Genomic DNA, 21034 nt, shown 5'->3' with positions numbered 1-21034 from the left:
AGAGGGGAAATGGGGAGAGGGATACGTTGAGAGATTGGAATTGACATATTCACACTACTATATATAAAACAGATAACTAATAAGGACATACTGTATAACACAGGACTCTACTCAGTACTCTGTAATGTCCTATATGGTCAAAGAATATAAAGAGTGGATATACGTATATGTATAACTGATTAACTTTGCTGTACAGCAGAAACTAACACAACATTGTAAATCATCTATATTCCAATAACAATTTTTTTTTAAACTAGGAAGTTTCCTTAGGTAGGCAGAAGACAATATCTATATGGATATTGTCCATATATGGTGGCAGGTAGCTGACAACATCCCAGGTGAACAATTAGAGAAATGTAGCACAGAAAGTCACAAATTTAGGTGTCCTGAAAATGCAGCTGAACAAAAGGGTATGCTTAGGCCCTGTATAGATGCAAAGACTTCATCAGTGACGTCTGATACCAGGAAGCAGGACCACAGACATAGCTAGAGACCTAGGATAAGATTTCATTCTCTCTGGAACACAGTAGAAAAGAGGAAAAAGAAGTGGAAAAAGCAGTGGAAAACTCCATTTCTAGAAGAGCATGTAAAAATAGGTCAGAAGATTCATATAAGGAACAAGGCAAGAGTAAAACTTTTTGAAAAAAATGGACCCTGCCATATGAGAACTGGTGCCAAAGATCAGAGTCAGGAAAGGGTCAAGTCTGTTTGGATAGTGATCCCCTTAATCTTCAATATAGACCTCTTAAAAATCAATAGAGCAGTTTAAGAGCATGAATTATGGGGGTAGACTCTCTGGGTTGGAATACTATTTTCCAGGTATGCAACCATGGGCAAGTTATTTGATTATTTAACTTTTCATCTCTTCTGTTTCCTTGTTTGTGAAATGTGAATCATAAAAGAAGCTGCATCATAAGTGTGTTAGGGAGATTAAATTAGTTAATTTGTACAGTCCCTAGATGAGAACCTGGCTTATGTGTTCTGCAAAAGTATTGCTAAATAAACTAACTAAATAAATAACCCCATCATGCTGACATGGGCAGAAATCGTTTCACAGCTTAGGTTTCAGTTTGAAGTTCAAAGCACTCTGAGTATGAGCTTTGATACAGGCTTAACTCTACATTATAACTTGGCATTTTAGTATCCCCAGAGCAAGTTCATTGGTTTAAACAGTTTGCAATAAAAAAATGGTTTGTAGGTATTTAATGATACTCCCCACAAAGAATTACATGATTATGAGCTCGACTTGACTATCAGGAAGCAGTAAAATGGCCTCTAAGGTTGTGAAATGTTTAATGAAGAGACTACCCAGAAGAAGAACTCAAGTGGTTAAAATGTCAGGGAAAAAAAACTCTTGCTTTCAGCTTAGGAGAGTGGAGGTGGTAAAGGCAGCTCAATTTACCTATGCTCATGCTGTTACCTTCATTTAAAGCTCTTGACAATTATGAATTTGACATCTATGGGGACTGTGCATTAAGCCAAAAGATAAATAGGTGCTGTGTTCATGCATAAAGAACTTCAGTTATTTGAATAAGAAGGGAGTAATGTAACGTCAGTTATATTAAGAAAGCAGCATTTTAGACTGAAACTATTAATTATTAGATGAAGGCATGCTGTGTAAGTGGGAAGTAAATGAACAGACTGCACATTTTTCAGTAAAGCAGGAGGAAGAGTAAGTGTCCATTTTAGAATGGGAATTTGTCTGATTTCAAGCCTAACCAACCATATCAGAGTAGCATTCATGCTTGTATGAAAGATAAATATGTCAAATTAAGCGCTACACAATAATCATAGAGAGGGCCTGAACTCCTCCCTTCAAATAGTCTGCATTTCCTGAATTTATATTCTCCTTGTTGCAAACCTACTTTTGACCTCATTATTCAGCTCCCAGGCTTGCTATCTGATTCAGAGCATAATTTTACTGTTTGGCTCAAACTAACTTTATGCACAAAGTTTAAATTTCTCCTGGAGAAAATATTACCCCAACTCAGATGCTGGAACATTTTCCTTCTATACTCCAGGCATAAGCAGGGAGGTGTCATTTTCCTAAGGTTCACATTTGCTACCCCTTGATATTTCAGAGAGTTTCATAAGTTTGATCCGTGCCGCACTATGATCAAGGCTAAAAAAAATGCAGTAGTAGAGCAGATTGATTCAGAGGAGAAAACAGATGGGATTCTAATACTAAATCCAGTAGAAATAGAGTCATTCTGAGAAATCATTCCCCTACTTCACAACATTTCCCAAAATCATTTGACCTATAGACTTAAAGGTAAAAGAGTATCAACTCTAGAAGAAAAAATAAGGGTGTAGATTTCATGGTCTTGGGAGTTGGAACACAATATGATACAAATTCAGTAGCCATAAGGAAAAGATGGATAAATTGGAATTAATTCATTCTTGTGTTCATCAGAATATGTCATTAAGAGGGAGAAAAGGAAAACCATATAATAGAAGATATTTGCAATACATATAGCTAGGAAAGACTCATACATAATACAAGTCCTACTCTTATTACTCAATAAGAAAAATTTAAATAAAATATAGGTAAGAACATGAACAGGCAATCCATGAAGCAGGATATCCAAACAGCCAATTAATATATGAAAAGAAACTTAACAGAAAATCACAGTGTGACTACTAAATACCCATCCAAATAACTAAAATAAAATAAAACAGAGAGACAATTCTAAGTGTTGGCAAGGACAAAGATCTGGAACAACTGGAACTCTCCTATACTATCTGAGGGGGTATCAATTGATACATGCCTTTTGGAAAGCTGTTGAGTGGTATCTGTTAAAGCTGAATAATATCTCATCTAATCTAGTCCTAGGTATAATTCTACCAGAAATGCATGAATAGGTTCACAAAAAGCATGTACAAGGATGTGCAGAGTAGTATTACTCATAACTTTCCAAGTACTCCTCAGCAGTAAAATAAACAAGTATATGGTGGTATAGTCACAAACAAATACTACACAATAATGAAAATGAATACGTTATTTCAATAAGTAACATGATTACATTTCACAAATATTGAGCAAAAGAAGGCAGATACAAAAGAGTTTGTTCCTTGACATCATTTATAGGATGTTCCAAGATAGGCAAAAGTAATTTCAATGATTGGGTCAGAGTAGTAGCTTCCTTTGGTGAGAGGGAGAAACTTGGGGCTTCTAGGGTGCTGACAGTGTTCTATTTTTTGATCTGTTCTTTGATTTGGGAGATGGTAACTTGTTTTTCACTTTATAAAAATTAAATGAGATTTAAATTTATGATTTTCCCACTTTTCTGTATGTATACTATAATTTAATAAAGAAAAACTCACTCTATAACGTATAAATCATGAATTAATAATTGTTCAAAAGTATGGAAGGTGTTTAACAATAATCTAGTCTCATATATGTAAGCCAATTTTCCATTGTAACTTCATCAGTTTGCCTTGGCCATTCAGATGGAATTGAATATCCTTGTCAACTTCAACTTCACGTGTACTGTTCTTTCCATCTATGCTCAGTTAATTAATTGATCAATCACAGCAGTAATCTAACCCAACAGTGAGCCATGTTTGTGAGTCAAGTCATTTCATATCTTTAAGACCTCATGTTTCCGGTTTGTACAATGAAAGTGTGGACCAGATAAACAGAAGTTTGATATAATGAATACAATCAGTATTTCTGCCTTTAAATAGCTGTAAAAATTATTTTGGTAAACTCCCCATGTCTCACCTTCTTCCTCTGTAACAAGAAGTGAGTAATGCTTGTTCAAAAGATTTTTTTTGGTGGGCTGGGGGTGGTGAAGAAAGTGCAATCACTACAGTTGACATATGTTAGATGCTCATTAAATGGTAACATTGAACATCCTTTTTCTCCATTCTGAGTTCTGTTCCTACAACTCAGTGCTTTTTTCTTTTAATTAATTATTTTTTAAAACTCAGCAAAGTAGTACATGTACATTTTCCAAAAAAATAAACATTTTCATGCTTTTCTTTCAGTTTTTAATTTTTAAAGATTTTTATTAAAATTAAGCTTACAGAAATGATGAAAGAATAAGAATAGTACAAAGAACACTGATATCTCTTACCTAGTTTTGCATATTATTAACATTTTGCCCCATTTGCTTTCACACTTCTCTCTCATTCTCCATCTCTCTCCTGTCTTTCTCATTCCTTACATGGTTTTTGTGTGTGTATGAGTGTGTGTGTATTTTTTTTTAACCATTTGAGACCAAGTTGCCTATATTATGTCCCTTGACCAATGAACACCTTCATATTTCTTATAAATAAGGATATTATTCTCTGACAGAATCACAGAGAGTTATTACTCAGTAAATTTAAAATTGATACAATATTTTCATCTAGTTTATCATCCTTATTCATTTAAAGAAATTAACCCTATAGTTTCCTGTATAATGTTGTTTAATCTCCAGTACAAGATCTGGTCAAAGGTAAAATATTGAATTTAATTGTCATGTCTCTTCAGTCTTTTTCATTTTTTTGTCCTTTATTACATTGACATTTTTGAAGGATATAATACTTTATTATTACCATTATTGTTATTATTATTACTACTATAACAGTGTTCTTCATTTTGATTTTATTTGATGTTTCCTCATGACCAGATTCAAGCTGTGAATTCTCAGGCAGAAGAGTACATAAATGACACTGCATCTTTCTCAGGGCTTTTCTTCTAAAAACACATGATGAATATCTGTCCCTCATTGGAGACATTAATTTTGATCACCTAGGCAAAATGTTATAGGCTTCTCTAATGTATAGTTATTATTTTTCCTTATAGCAAGTAAATAATCTGTGAGGAAACACTAGTAGCTCTTTCTTTATTTGAAACAGCAAAATGGCTAAGAAACTCTGTTGCTTTGCCACATTAAATAATGCATGTTCTTAAAATAATCCCATGCATTCTGAATCAATTTTAGCGCAGACAATCTAAGGGTATGGATTTGAAGACAGATCACAGGGTTTCTAACTTTACTGGTAGAGCTCTTGAACACTGAGGAAAGAGTATACATACCTTTGTGATTTAAGCTCAAACAATGTGTGCATAGGTGGGGTCAAGATATATAAAATCGGCTTATAAATTACAAGTGTATTTTAACATAAGAATTAAAACAGAGTGCTTCTGTTGTTATAGCAAAGTGAATAGGAATGGATATTTTTGCAGTGATGTTACCTAATCAAGAATTAATAACTATTTACAAGATATTTGCTTAACAGGTGGAAATTTTTGTCCATATATGAATCTCCACATCTCCCTTGTCATTCTAGTTCAACCTGAAGCTTTGTCTTAGTGTTTTCCCCTTATCTCACCGATGCTTAACAGTGAAGCACAAAAAGATAAATTGAATTAGTTAAAGATGATATTAGAAGCTACACTATTGTCTAATTGAACAGTCTTAGTTTATTACAGATCAAAATGATACACATGTATTAGGTCTCTGAATACTGATTGTAGCTCTATTGAAAGTAGATCAAAATATACTTGAATGTTACAATTTTGCTTAAAACCTGTCAGGTTAGAGAGTAGTTTTTCCCAGCCAAAAATGCAAGGATCATTCAACTTATTAATTCTGACTTTAGATGTGTAGTTGCAATAAATCCATACAAATGCAGGTTTCAAAAATATGAATTAGTGTTTATTATTGGGACATAGTGAGGGAGTGCACTGTTGAAGGTATCTGTTGAGCCATGTTTAAATATTTTAACATAACTGATGGCCACTTCTAAAGTATATGTAAGTGAGCTACCCAAAAGTCTGGAAATGATTTCTTCAGCTTTGGCTTAACTCACATGTCTATTTGCTCTTCCTTCCTTCCTTCTTTCTATCCTTCCTTCCTTATATAGGTCATTAAGTGGATTATGTAGGATGTTGATATATGGAATTTACTCTTTTCATCACTTTTATAAATTTAAAGAAACTATTTTGGGGGGCATAATTGCAACGAAATTCCATGACATGAAAATGTCATTGCAGTGCGTGGAAACAACAGTAGAGGACAAGGCCACTGAATAGAAACTTAGACTGTTTCTGTTGTCTTCACCAAGTAAGTTCAGTTTTAAAATAATTGTGTTTGACTTTTGGGCAATCAGATGACATTTACTCAAGTACATACTAGAAAATTGTTTAATCCATGTTTTCACATTATTTCATTTATATTGATTGCCTGGAATGATTAATAAAACATCAAAGATGCAGCCGTTATGATGAAAAGAAAAATATAAGATCTCTCTTATGTGGATTTAAAGTGAATTCACAAAATATTGAATTTCAAAGGAACCACTGTCATCATTCAAACAAATCTCATTTTTCAGATGAGGAAACTGAGACTTAGTGGGTGACATTAAAGTCCTGTGGTGGGAGTGGTGAATGAAATATAATATAGCAGAGAAGGATTCTATATAACAGCTTTCAAGAAATCTAAAGTGAAAGCCATTTTGTAGGGATCCTTCCAACTATTCTGTGTGGAGACTTCCACTAGAATGCACCCTTAGGGCTGTATTTTGTCTCATGTGTATAAACACTGAGAAACAGATATTATGCTTAATGTGAAAAGAAACTTTTAAATAACAGTTATAACTTGGGTGAAAGAAAGACGGTTTGTTTATAGTCTATATCTTTTGCCTCAAAAACTCTGTCTTTTCTGTGAAGAAAAGCAACTGCACATTCTTTAAGATTAATTTCTAGTACCAACCTTTCTGCTTTCCCACAACGCTTTCTTCCAGTCACCACTAAAATCTGTACACATCTCTATTGTAATTACTGTACTTTTTAGCTCTATTTTATTGTTTTTCTCCATTACTGGACAGTAAACTCCTTGTGCTGGTGACCGACAGGCTTGTGTCCCAAGCTTTTAGCACAAGTAGAGGCATGTAATAGGTGCTCAGCAAATATTTGCTTAAAAGATGGATGGTTAGGTGAATGATTCCATTATCTAAATATGGACTGTACTTTCTCTGCTATTGGTATTTTAAAGTACAGACAAGATGAAAATGATGCAAGTTTTATTTAGGCAAGCATCAAATGGTGGTATTTATGAAGACTATTTTTTAGAGTCCCTTATATTACACATATGATTAATTCTAAGTAACTTACCCAAGACTTTCTCACGGATTTAGTTGCAGACATTTATGGAAAGCACTATTTGAAAGGATTCTCTTCCACCTAGCAACTTGGAAATTCTTCCCTCCACCTCTCCCCCATCTTTTTTTTTTAAATTAATTTATTTTATTCATTTATTTTTGGCTGCATTGGGTCTCTGTTGTTGCACACTGGCTTTCTCTAGTTGTGGTGAGCGGGAGCTACTCTTCGTTGTGGTGGGCGGGCTTCTCAGTGCGGTGGCTTTTCTTGTTGTGGAGCACAGGCTCTAGGCATGCAGGCTTCAGTAGCTGTGGCATGTGGACTCAGTACTTGTGGCTCACAGGCTCTAGAGAGCAGGCTCTGTAGTTGTGGCGCACCAGCTTAGTTGCTCCATGGCATGTGGGATCTTCCCGGAGCAGGGCTTGAACCTGTGTCCCCTGCATTGGCAGGTGGATTCTTAACCCCTGCGCCACCAGAGAAGCCCCACTCTCCCCTATCTTAATAGTTCTTTTCAAGCAGATATCCACTAAGAGCACATTCTCTACAGAGTGACAAAACAGATACGTTTAGTTCACAAATATATGTGACAATGTGTTGCTATGTGGACAGTTATATTTCAAAAGAGAGTGAGAGGATAATAATTAATGGAAGAATTCCAGGCTTTAGTGATGGATGGTATAGGAGTTGCACTGAATCTCCCGGACTTGTTTTGCCAGAGTATGTGTAGTCCTTGCTGTGATGTGCTTTCCACATCCTCCTCAAGGGTGGAAGGACTTGTTCCTCCAGCTGCTGGACTGACTGCTAGTTGTCAGTCCTTAACTATTAGGCCTCTTCTGAATTGCCTCAGCTGAAGTGAGCTGCCCCTTTACAAGGTCATACCACCTTCCTGGGCAGCCTGCATCAAATATCTGGTTGACAAGGGGATGTAAAATCCAGGCCCCTTGCTCCAACTGCAGGGCATCCCAATTCAGAGACCACCATAAGGCCTTCAGAGACTACATTAGAACTCAACTTCTTCCTTATCTATTTCTGCTTCCTTTCCTTCCCTTCACCAATGTTGATCCTAAAGGTATTCCATAATGTCTCTCAGGTAGCCAGTCTCATCTCACAATCAGCTTCCTGGAGGATCCAACCTGTGAGGACATCCATTCACTAAAGCAGACAAACAGCTTCAAAGTCCCCAGAACAAGAAAGTAAAATCTCAAGGTGGTAAGAACTACATGTCAAATTTCCTCTAATAACAACCATACTGATTTTTTTGTTTGTGTCTCAAATAACAATCATCCTTTCAGGTACTTACCATACAAATATTAATACCTAAGAAAGCAATAATACAAACTCTATTATTTAGGTATTACAGTGATAAAGACTCACAGGGTGATTTCCTAGCATATTCTGAAACTTAGTTGCTAATTTTGCTATACTAAATTCAAGTCTACAAAAAGATAAAATCTTGCCCTGTTTGCTTAATTTATTTCTTTCCTACTTTATTTAAGAAAACTTGGTCATGGTTATGGACACAGTTGAGATATGCAAATCAAAGAGGAAGTTTGGTTTTGTCAAAGGGAAATTTGGCTGAGAATAGACCATGCACATTCTTTAAATGTATGCTGGCATACAGACTGAACCATTCAGCCAAGGGTTCTGATAGATCTGGGAAGGTCTCAAGGGACCAAACCAAGTAATGTAGGTTATATGACATACCTCAAAGAATTAAAGATGCACTCACTTAACATTAGGGACTTTAAATCGAGAGAAGGATAAAACTGAGACGTATATAACTTGTTTTCATCCATTTCAAATACGTTGTTGAAATAAACTTTCTTTTATAAACACATCAATAAATACATTTTTACCTCTTTAATATTTTATTTAAAGCCAGTTTCAATTTGGTTCTTGCTCTATCAACTAATAATCTATAGCATGAAATCACAGTAAAGAAATTAATTGGTGAACTTTGAGGCTAAATCATACTGGGTCACAGTACTAAGTCTGTTGGGGAAGTAATTGTGGGTGGGATAACACAAACCACAGGGATGAAGATTTATTGATGTAGATTTCAGTTCTGATGGCAGAGTACTCACATATAAAGCTTATAGTATCTACTGAAGATGATCTAGATTTAGCCTTAGGACAAAACTTTATATGAGCACATGTTATCTAATTAGCTGAGCAAAGGCATAGACAAAAAAAAAAATGTGCCATATAATGTCTAGTTTACAAGAATATCTGCTTCTACAGATGGTCAACTCTGCTGTGCTGTTTCCATCTTCTAGGGAGGCCAAATAGGAACTGGGACAGAAATAGTGGGCAAAAGCATTTATAATTACATCAGGAAATAGAGCTTTAAGAAAGAAATGGGGAGGAGATGGATGAGATTGGTAGGAAAACACATAGGAAATAGAGCTTTAAGAAAGAAATCCAGGAGAGATGGGTGAGATTGGTAGGAAAGCCGATAGGAATCAACAGTAAACATATTGACATTTTGAATCTAAATATACAAAAATTTACATTGTTTGTTTAGTTTCATTTGGTTAATTTTAGCCCATTATTGAGATTGTTAAGTTGGTTTGGAGTCCTTATATAAATTAGCCACATTTTTTCAAAAAAAATAAAAACTAAATATAGAAGTGAGGAAAGTATACAGTGGGAAAAAACAGGAGCCATGGGCCCTACTTGATTAGAACCTACATTCTAATGAAATCACAGGTTATTTACATTCAATAAATAAAGTTTTATTCATTGTGTCCTAAATAAAACACCAGTAGGAGCTCAAAATCTACTTTAAATTTAGTTGCACATATACTTGTCAGACTGTCTCCGCTCAAAAATACTCTCCATTGAAAGCTTTTATGTCTCCTTTGGTGTACATATAAGAGAGTGGGAATTTGTCATGCCTGACAATAAAGCTACAACATATCAGTGATATAGAAGAGACCACAGAGATGCCATAATCCAACCCAGTTCATATATATAAAGGACTCTCATGTCAAAAATGTTTAAATTCTCACCTAGTGTTACATGGTGAGAGGTAGTACTTGAGTTAACAGTCATACTAATTCCCAAACTAAGATTTATTTTCCCAAATCAACCGTCCATTTGTAACTTACCAGAAAATGATAGCTAATAGATTTGGAAAATTCCAAATGCACAAAATAAATCTGTTGTGTACTCTTTCCTCCTTATCTTATACCTTTTATGTTTGAGAAGATTAACATAACCAAAATGGCATTAGTATCAAAATTAGTTGACTGTGAATCAAATGCTTTCTCCATTCATACTTTTTCCTTTGTTTGATTCATAATATATACATCTAAAGGTAAACTAAACATTTTATAATAGGTCCTTAACCCCAGAAATTCATTTAACAAAATGCAAAAGTTTGTTGAAAAGATTAAAGTATTGATGCTTTTAGTAGTTTAATATAATAGTTTTTGGCATGTTACTGTAATTAGTCTGGGCTGACAAGGGAAATATAAAATTAAAAAGCTGTTTCTAATGACAGTAGAATGTTTTAAATGAAAAAAAACCCTGTATTTCAAAATCTTTGTTTTAGCTTCTAATTTAATAATGGAAGCACAATTATAATTCAAGGAGTACTCTCATTAAATTGCTTCTTTTTGTCTTAAAAAAAAGAACATATTCATGTTGGGTAAGATAATTTTTAATGACCTAAATCTGGAAGTAAAGGCAGTATTAATCTCATCTTAACTTATTAAAGAGATAGAACATTTACAAATTTTCTAAATTCAAATTTGATCTTATGGAATTTAATTTTGGTGCCGATATTTACAATTTATTAATGACTTTGACATTTTAATTTTAATGTCAAAAAAAAACTTACTTAGATGAGACAATCCAAATCCCCTAGAAGATTTCCCTATAGCGATCAAATCTAAGAGAATTATGCTTTTTAATGGTGGATTAAACTCATGAGTCTAAGTTAAAAGTAAATGTTGACAAAATATTGTAAACATCCAGTCTTAGAAAACTACTTTGCAACCATTTCAGACTTTAAAATCAGAAGTAGAAGTAGCACACATGAAGATACAACATTATATAACTATTAGAAACAAATGGTCTAAATTAATTACATCATATGATTGACCCATAACTGTCATTTCAGAGGATTAATCTATTCCCATCCTAAATGTTAGTCTATCCTCCTTATTTCATTCCACCCTATCCATGCTCCCCATAAGGAAGTTAGATGTCAGCTCTATTCTACTCTTATTTGCATGTGGCTCCCAATAAAGCCTAATATGACATTTGAGAACAGAGTGATTTACCACAATTGGGGTTGGTGACTGAGCAACCTGAAAACCAAGCAGCCTTCCGCTGTCACCCGTTCTCATCAGAGAATATGCTATGTGACACATATTTTCACACTATTTTTCATCTACTGTTGCAGTAATTCCCACTGCATGCTTTCTGAATTATTTTGGACTCCAAGGACCATTTAAAAAAGATGCTTATCTGGGAAGCAAGAAGAGAGTCAGTTTGGGAAAACATGATGCTGAGATTTAATCAGTTGGATAAGTTTGTTTAGGATTTAGCATGACAGAGTAATGGGTTCCCAAGTACACCCATGTCTTAATCCCTGGAACCTGTGAATGTAACTTTATACAGCAAGAGGGACTCTGCAGATGTGTTTAAGTTAAAGTTCTTGAGATGGGGGGGAGATTATCCTATACTATTTTAATGGTTCCAATGTCATAACAGGGTCCTCACAAAACAAATGCAGGAGGAGTCAGAGTCAGAGAAGGCAAAGTGATGATAGGAGCAGAGTTTGGAGAGATTCAGCGACAATCCAAGGAATGGGGGAAGCCTCTAGAAGCTGGAAAAGTCCAGAAACAAATTCCCCCTAGAATATCCAAAAGGAACCAGCCTTGAAAATGCCTTGATTTTAGCCCCATGAAATTCATTTCAGACTTCTGACCTACAGAAATATAAAAGAAAAAATTAGGTGTTTCTTAAGACTATATTTTTATAGCAGTTTTATGTACACAGCAAAAATGATAAAAAATACAGAGATTTCCCATATACTCTTTACTTACACACATGCATAACCTTCCCTATTATCAACATCCCCCACCAGAGTGATATATTTGTTACAATTGATAAACCTACATTGATGTATCGTAATCATGCAAAGTCCATAGTTAGTATTAAAATTCATTTTTGGTGTTGTACATTATATGGGTTTGGGCAAAAGTAAAATATTATGTATTGATCATTATAGTATCACACAGAATATTTTTCATTTCTCTAAAAATTTTCTGTGCTCCACCTATTCATCCCTTTCTCCAAAAACCCCTCATTTTTTTTACTGTCTCCATAGTTTTGCTTTTTCCAGAATGTCATATATTTGGAATCATACAGTATGTAGCCTTTTCAAATTGCCTTCTTTCACTTAGAAATATACAGTTAAATTTCCTCCATATCTTATCCTGGCTTGATAGCTCATTTGTTTTTAGCACTGAATAATATTCCACCATTTATTTATTTATTCACCTTCGAAGGATATCTTGGTTTCTTCTGAGTTTCAGTAATTATAAATAAAGCTGCTATAAACATCCATGTGCAGGTTTTTCTGTGGACATACATTTTCAACTCCTTTGGGTAAATGCCAAAGAGCATAATTGCTAGATCATATGGTAAGAGTATAGTTAGTTTTGTAAGAAATCTCTAAACTGTCTTCCAAAGTGGCTGTACCATTTTGCATTCCCACCAGCGATGAACGAGAGTTCTGGTAGCTTCACATTCTTGCCAGCATTTTGTTTTGTCAGTGTTCTGGATTTGACCATCCTAATAGATGTATAGTAGGATCTAATTACTGTTTAATTTGCATTTACCTGATAATATTTTATGTAGTGCCTATTTTCACATGTTTTTTTGCCACATGTGTATCTTCTTTGGTGAGACATCTGTTAAGGCTTTTGGACCATTTTTAATAGGGTTGTTTCTTTTCCTATTGTTGACATTTAAGATTTATTTGTATATTTTGGGTAACAGTTCTTTATCAGATGTATGTTTTACAAATATTTCCTCCCAGTGTGTGGTATGTTTTCTCATTCTCTCAACATGGTCTTTTCCAGAGCAAAAGTTTTTAATTTTAATAAAGTCCAACTTAGCAATTATTTGTTTCATGTATTGTACCTTTGGTTTGTATCATAAAAAGTCATTGCCATAACCAAGGTCATCTAGTTTTTCTCCTATGTGTTATCTTCTAGGAGTTTTTTAGTTTTGCATTTTACATTTATGTCTGTGGTCCACTGTGAATTAATTTTTCTGAGAAATGTAAGGTCCGTGTCTAGAATTTTTTTTCTTTTGCACACGGAGGTCCAGTTAAATTGGTGTGGTTTTAAAGTACAAATTTTGTAGTAATTTGTTACAGCAGCAAAAGAAAACTTAAAACATCAACAATCAAACTCTTGATTCCATTGAGCTTGTAGCTAAATATTGAGCCCCTTGATATGAGCTGGTAACACCTTATGGGATTCCAGTCTTCCATTAGCCAGGGACTTCTTTGGTTCATCCTGGCTTGTCAGTCTCCCTCCTCTGGCATAAATTTCCCCTCATATATATCCAATAACACTCATTTTCCTAAGTCATCACCTAGCTCGGGCATAAATAGATTGGAACTCCATAAACTGAAAGGCACAACTAACTCCAAGGTAAGGACCAATTTTCAAAACTTCTACCCTCTTCAGATAGCAAACAATTAACTGCTTCAAGATGACTTACACTTCCTCAGACAGACACACGCACAAACACACACACACACACACACCCCAACACATATGGAAACACTTCAGAGATTTTTGATGAAAAGTGTTTTTAAAATTTTTCCATACTTTACAAATGACTTGGTTTCAGAGGTATAAACTACTGAGGACTATAAACACGATTACCAAATAACTTCATCTTCCACACTCATCCAAACAATTCTGTCAGCTCCCTCCTCCCTCTTACCACACCCCCACACACACCATGGGTTGAGGATTAATGGTTCTAAATGTGGAGCATGCACCCTGAAAACTTATCACTGCTTAGACTCAAGTACAAAACACTTCTTAGCACATCATATAGTCTTTTCGTTATAGTAAACAGAATAATCTAAAGAATATTGAAATATGGAGAAATTTTGGAAAGAAATATTGGAAATAGTCTAAAGCCTTTTGTATTAAGAATGATGTTTGCACTATTCTCCAGCCCAATGTTTCCTAAAGACACATCTAGGTACCAGTTGTAATAGAATAACACAGAGATATATTTATATATGTTAATTCCTAGAATTCAGATCTTTTCACACTGTTATGTAAGCTGTTAGTATATCTCTGTGTTACATTTGTGGTGGGCAACAAAGAAGCTCAGACATGTTTGGAAAATTCAGTCTTCTGGAACATAACTTATACTGTGGGGCAATGTTCATAAGAATTTCTATCAATACCTTACATTTCTATTTGGTGTAAACATGATGAGATAAAAATAAACTCAAATTTTAAAATTTGCACTTCAAAAATTTTTCATTCAATTCACTGATGCAAATTTTTATAAGTGCATCTAAACAAATTCTCTACTGAGAATTGAAAATTCTTAATAATTATATTATATTGAAATAATCATAAAAAGTATTTTCTGCCAGAACTTCTAGAAATTTCTGATTATCTTAGGTAACTATAATTAATAAGAAGTTAGAGATTATACATGTATGAAGGTGGATGGGTATACATTTCTCATTGATTTTGAAGGGTAGTGAGTTTTGTCAGTATTTAAAATCTATTCACTCTTTCTACCGTTACTGGTATTCCCTCCCTTCCTTAGACCAGTGTGCAAAACACTGAGGCACTTTTGTTTCTCTTGAGGTCATACAAGCTCCCAGCTTTCTTGGCATTCCCACTGTTTGCACTGGTTCCCATCCCATCCCAAAAGACGTAGCATATATTTTTTTCCTAAATCTATTCCTTAGTCATAGAATGTATCGAGTCTTTGAAACAAAGAGGGAAATTATTAGGCAGAATTTCCATCTTCTTCTCGACCTGTCTTTTCAGGCAGATCCTTAAGACTTTTCTCCCAGTCAGTCCCTTATCCAAGACATGTAAAATTATTAAATTTGAAGACATTTATATTTATCTCTAATACTCCTTCCTATAGTGAGATATCACAATTAAAACTATTTTATAACCATGTGACAATCCAATACCTGTATCATATTTTTTCCCATAAAATATCCATCTAACCAACAGATTTCTTCTCTTAGTTCTTCATGGAGATCATTTAGTGCAACTTCCTAAGTTTGTAAGTAAGAAAAGAGAAATGGCTTGCCAAAAGTCACATAGTTGTTTTTTTCTTTGTTACAATTAGAGTCATAATTAAGCTGCAGGCCTCATAATTGTGGTTAATGCTATTTTGTTTCCTTTTGCTCCCAAATAACAATTGCATCTTCTCCCCATGTTATGCCTTAACTCCTTCCCTCTGAATTCAAGGAAATAAAATTCATCTTTTTTCTCAAAAAAGTTTTAGGTTCCCTGATTTAGATTCTGACCATTGTTCAGCAGCTTATCAAGGAGAAATCAGAGCTCTAACTCTTGCCTGTATGTCCATCAGTTGTAAATTTTTGAAAAGTTAAGAGAGAATTCATCCCATAAGGAACAATGGTTCAGCTCTCAAGCCAATGTATTCATTCTCCCCTTCCTTGTCTCTCTCTTTTCTGCTCATAACTATTGCTCATCTTGAATTCTGGCCTGAAGTCACCTCAGGATGTTTTAATATAATGAAATGCATATTCTAGTACACCTTTAATAGGTTAGAGGAAATAACACTTTCCAGCAATATTGATTCCATGTGAAGCTGAGTATTTGTTGCTGGGAAAATATATTCTATGATGTTAAGCCAGCTTTTGAAAGTTCAGGCTGCCAGATGATCCTTTACCTGCCTTTATTCAAACTTTTTTTTTTAATGAAATATACTTTGTCTCAACTAGGCATACTTATAAGACAGATTATTGAAAAATAAGATCTCAAAAATATTTAAAGTTTTGTATTTTGTTAACTCTCTTCTATCAAGTGATAAAAAGCAAACCATTCTTTTCCAAACGTCAACTTTTCTCTTCACGTCCTCAGACTATAGAGAAAATGTTTTAATAAACATGTCTATATGTTTTTCTTTAATCTCTTATTTCATCATTCAAAATCTGAGTGATAGGGGTTTCCAGAGATTTGGAGATAGGGGCTGTCCTTGGGCCATAACTAGAGAGAATTGTATCATCTCATGAGCTGAACCGTTTTCATCAGGAATATGATGAGTTTAGTTTCTGTCAGGTTTCTGTCAGGTTCCCCTCAGGGGAAGACTCTCTCAGCTTGAATACAAGAACAAGAGGGGCAGAGAAAATGTTCTGTGTTCATGATCCCCACTGTACAAGTTATATCCAGTTAAACATCAGTATTAGAGAGGAAGAACCCTGTGCAAAAGCACCTCGGATGCAAGCTTTGCCATCTTCAATTCCTATTAGATTCAAATAAATACCGTAAGTTATACAACATGGTCCTACAAAAGACCGTCTTCACCCTGCTTGACTTTTAGGTAAAAACAGTCACCTAGTGGGTTCAGAGATCTGAATTTTTAACCATTGCTCACAAGAGGTTCTGTTGCAGGTGGTCTGTCTTGCTTCTAAAGAATAAACATCCCAAGGCTTGCAGGGCACTACATAGTCAAATTTAGATTTATAAAGTGGCCCATAGAATTTTGATAATAATATCTAAACTTACATAACACTCATTATATTTTAAACATTGTTTAAGTGCATTGTATGTTAAATCATGTTTGTTAACATAGTATGTTAAATTGTATGTTAACATTGCATGTTAAATCTCACAAAAATATCATGGGGTAAGTACTATTATTACTATTCTTCCTATAGAGAAATGGTTACCTAGATATTAAGAATCTTAGTAATTTATCTGATGTCACATGATTAGATCCAGCTGAAATTTCATCCCAGGCAAGCTGGCTATAGAGACCATGCTCTTACTCATCACCTTATACTATCAATTGCATACTAATTACTGAACCTGCTTAGATGAACTTTGACTATCATCAACCTGGATATCCCGACCTATATATACCATATGGTTTCTTATCCTCCAGCATCTCTTCTGAAATATCCTCCAGGTCCTTGGAACTTTTAACTCTATGTGCTCCTGTGATTAATTATTTTAGAGACCCAGGGAACTCTGCCTTAGCTGGGATGTGACACCTGCAGTTATACCTGCCTATCCTATGGGGGTGGGTCAGGGCATTTTCCCAGTTTATAAGGGAAAACACTATGGTGAGAGGTTTAAGATGCACCATCTATGAATGACCCTGAAACTAAAATGTCATATTTTCCAGGCAAACTGTCAGTTGTAAGGGATAGACAGGAAGAATCTATCTAGGGTAGAAAGCAGTAAAACCCAGGTAAGAGTGATATGATTCCAGGCAGAAGGTGGAAGGTAAATTCAGGATCAATAAAAGTGACCAAGTGTTTCAGCAAGACATTAAGAATATTTATAATATAATCTCCAAAGCAGAGAAGATAAGCATTTGAGATTAAAGTAGAAGTATAAAAAACAAAGAGTTAAACTAAATATATGACAGTTTCTGAAATAAACTAAGTAATTTTTTTCATGCCCTTAAAAAGTAAAGTTAGAGAGGAAAAGGTCTAGAGTGTGCCAACATCAGTCAAAGGGTAAGTCAGAAAACCAAAGCAGTCACTTTCCCAATATTACTGCCTTCATATTTGTGCTAGCACAAGCCATTTATCATCCATTTCAGTGCTGTTCAAGACACTGGATCACATTTATTAAAAAAATTACTATCATATTGCCTATAGTAAATCTATGGTTCTTAAACAGAGAATATTCCCAAAGAAGGATAAAAATATGTGAACAGTGACTTAATTTATATCAAGGTTGTTTATCAAATCTTAATGAAATTGAGAGAAAATCACATTGCAATGAGCATATGGTCTCGTCCTTTAAGGAATTACATGAGTAATAATGACATTTACATGATCATCAATAAATCAGTGACTATGTAATTAAATTGAATATATTTAAACAGAAACTTTCAAGACCTTTTTACTTTTAATCAAAGTAGAACATTGTGGAACCTTAAATTGGGTGACCCTTTTGGCAGGCAAAATAGGCCGTTGATAGAGAAGTTTGAGGCTTGGTAAGCATGTGATCTGACCACGGAGGCCCATAAACAAAACAGTACCACTGTAAGATGGCTGGAAAGGACTCAGCAGCACATAATGGAAGGACATTTAGGCCTGATACCTGGAGACAATGACAACAGTTAACAGATGGCACCCAGCCAAGCAGTTGACATAAGGAAAAATCAGAGGGTAGAGTACATATGTGCAGAGTATAAGAGGAAGATCTATAATTAATATAAGTCAAACAGAATGAAAATAAGGATAAGGGAGACAATTAACATCAGGCATGCTTTCCTTTCAGATATTCTGGCTAGGTTCCCACAGAAAATGTAGTGACGGGTTAGAGTTAACAAACCTCCCCTGGCCTGTTATTATACCTCATGTGTCATTGGGTCCTTCATAATGTGGAGTGTGGACAAAAGATTTACTCTTGAGCCGCTTTGTTTTTCCTCACAAGTGAATGAATTTGGACAGTAAAAATGTCTAATTTGTTTCATTGATCAAGAAAAAATTGTTAAGAAACACAATGCCTACATGATAGAATGTTGTTTACTGTTTAGGCATTTTTTTCTATGACCCATGGTAGTAGCCTTTTTCTCATTCTTAACCAAAAAATTAGAAGTACAAAAAGTGAGGAAGAAGGCTTTGTCTCATAGGTTTACTATTTTTTGTCATTATTTTTGTTTTCTTTATCAGTGTTTTCGGAATGTCATCTCCTCAGTATCACACTGGCATAGTTGACAGATTTTCTATAGAACCAAACAACAACAAAACCAAAGCAAAGCAAAACAGTGATAGTCTATAAGCTGTTGATTCAGTTATATGACCATTTAACTAATTCTGCTTTTTCTTCTCATTTCATTAAGTAGAAATAAAATAAGTGTCTAAACTTAGCCAATTTAATAAGGGAAAACAGAAGCTGGTGTGAGGACCAACTCAAATTAAAGTCTGACCATTTCTACAAATTCTTTTACAGTCGTGTGTGGTAGGATTAACTGGCTGATAACGAGTCTACCCTTCAATTTTGAGAGCCCATTCTGATGTTGTTTTGTTTTTATACATCTTGACAAACAGCTCCCATGTGGTAACTTTTCCAGTGTCACTTGAGGATTCTATGATACCTGTGAACATGAATAGGTTATCCCCAGAAGAAGGAATATAAATGAACAAGAAGTGGAATAAAGTGTTTACAACAATTCTTTAAGATTGGAATGAATAAATAAATAATAAATAAATAAATAAATGATTTTTTTCCTCCAGTCATATTGATAGTGTGTATGTGTGAGTTAATTTTTACTTAAAATCCAGTAGCAAAGAAACTGAAGAAAATCTAAATGTTCATAAGTATGAATATGCTAAAATAATGTATAGTACAATTATATTGTGAAACTAGGCAAACTTTGAAAGGAATAATTTTCAGGTATATGGTTCTCAAAAAGATGTACATGATAGAATAATTTTGAAAAGCAATTTGTGGAGCATTGTGTATCATCTCCTTAAAGTTTGAAAAATGTAAAAAGAGGCAGATATACATTGTTAAGAGCACAACTGAGATAGCACTGACTATCTATGTGTGCTAATAAATGAGAGATTTAGGATAGAATTCTTTAAGGTGAGGTGTGTCTGCATGTGTGTATGTGTGTCTATGTGTGTGAGAATTATATTTTTTCTATATGTATCACAAAACTTTTACATAATAAATCTATGTAAATATACAAACACACGTAGGCACATATATGCATGCATATGATATGCATATACAATCCTCTGGTTTGGTGTCCATATTTTATCTGACTTGTATGATTTGCAGTGAGGTTTTGACTAAAATTAGGAGAAAAAAGTGGTAGTTTTTGTTTCTTAAGCTAGGAATAAACTAGTTTCGTGATGGATATAGGTCGTATCCTCAATGAATGCCGACTAAAATATTCTACAAATTGGATGGCATATACATGTCTCCTCTGTCAAATTTGTAATTATTTTCTAGTTATGATGTGGGTGCTTTATGTCAAGGAGACTTGGATCCTGTGACTTTTGCAGATGCTTCTTTTATGTTTGCAGTCTCTTGTGGGGCCTTAAGTCTTATCAGACACTGTTAATTTCTTCAGGTAAGTTACCTTTGTGGCTTTAGCAGATTGGAAAAGAAATCAAACACTTGCACCAAAATGATTGCTAGTTAAGAACTCTGTTATTAGGTCTTTCACTGTAAAAGACACCTGGACATATATTTTTCATGATGGGTGTTGCAATCTAAAGGTGCCCTCTTGCAGTTTGCCTGAGGTAAAGTTGTAATAATAGCTCTCACGTATTGAATATTGAGTATATGTCAAAAATTTTAGATTTGTTGTTCCTAATTTTCTTAATAATCCTGTGACTAAGATATTTTAAAATGTCTTTCCTTCCCTCCCTCCCTCTCTCCCTTCCTTCCTTCCTTCCTTCCATCTTTTCATCCTTCCTTCCTTCCAAATACTTCCTCTATAAGTTAGCTTTTCTTTACCATTTCAGACCATAGTGATTTCTTAAACTACAATCTCCAACTATCCTAGTGGTCTACATGATGCACTGGACAATTAAACATGAATTTGCTGTTTTATGATATTTCTTCACTGTTTTATTGAACCATTCTAGTATTTATGTCCTGTTAATTACTTCAAGTATTGTGGTCTTGTGTTTTCTTTCTAATTTCATACTTTAATTTATTGTTTATTTCATGAAATTCTACCTTGCATTTTAGGTGTTTTATACAA

The sequence above is a fragment of the Stenella coeruleoalba genome (assembly GCF_951394435.1).
Source record: "Stenella coeruleoalba genome assembly, chromosome: 13".
In the NCBI taxonomy this organism is placed as follows: Eukaryota; Metazoa; Chordata; class Mammalia; order Artiodactyla; family Delphinidae; genus Stenella; species Stenella coeruleoalba.
Note: the sequence above shows the minus strand (reverse complement) of the source record.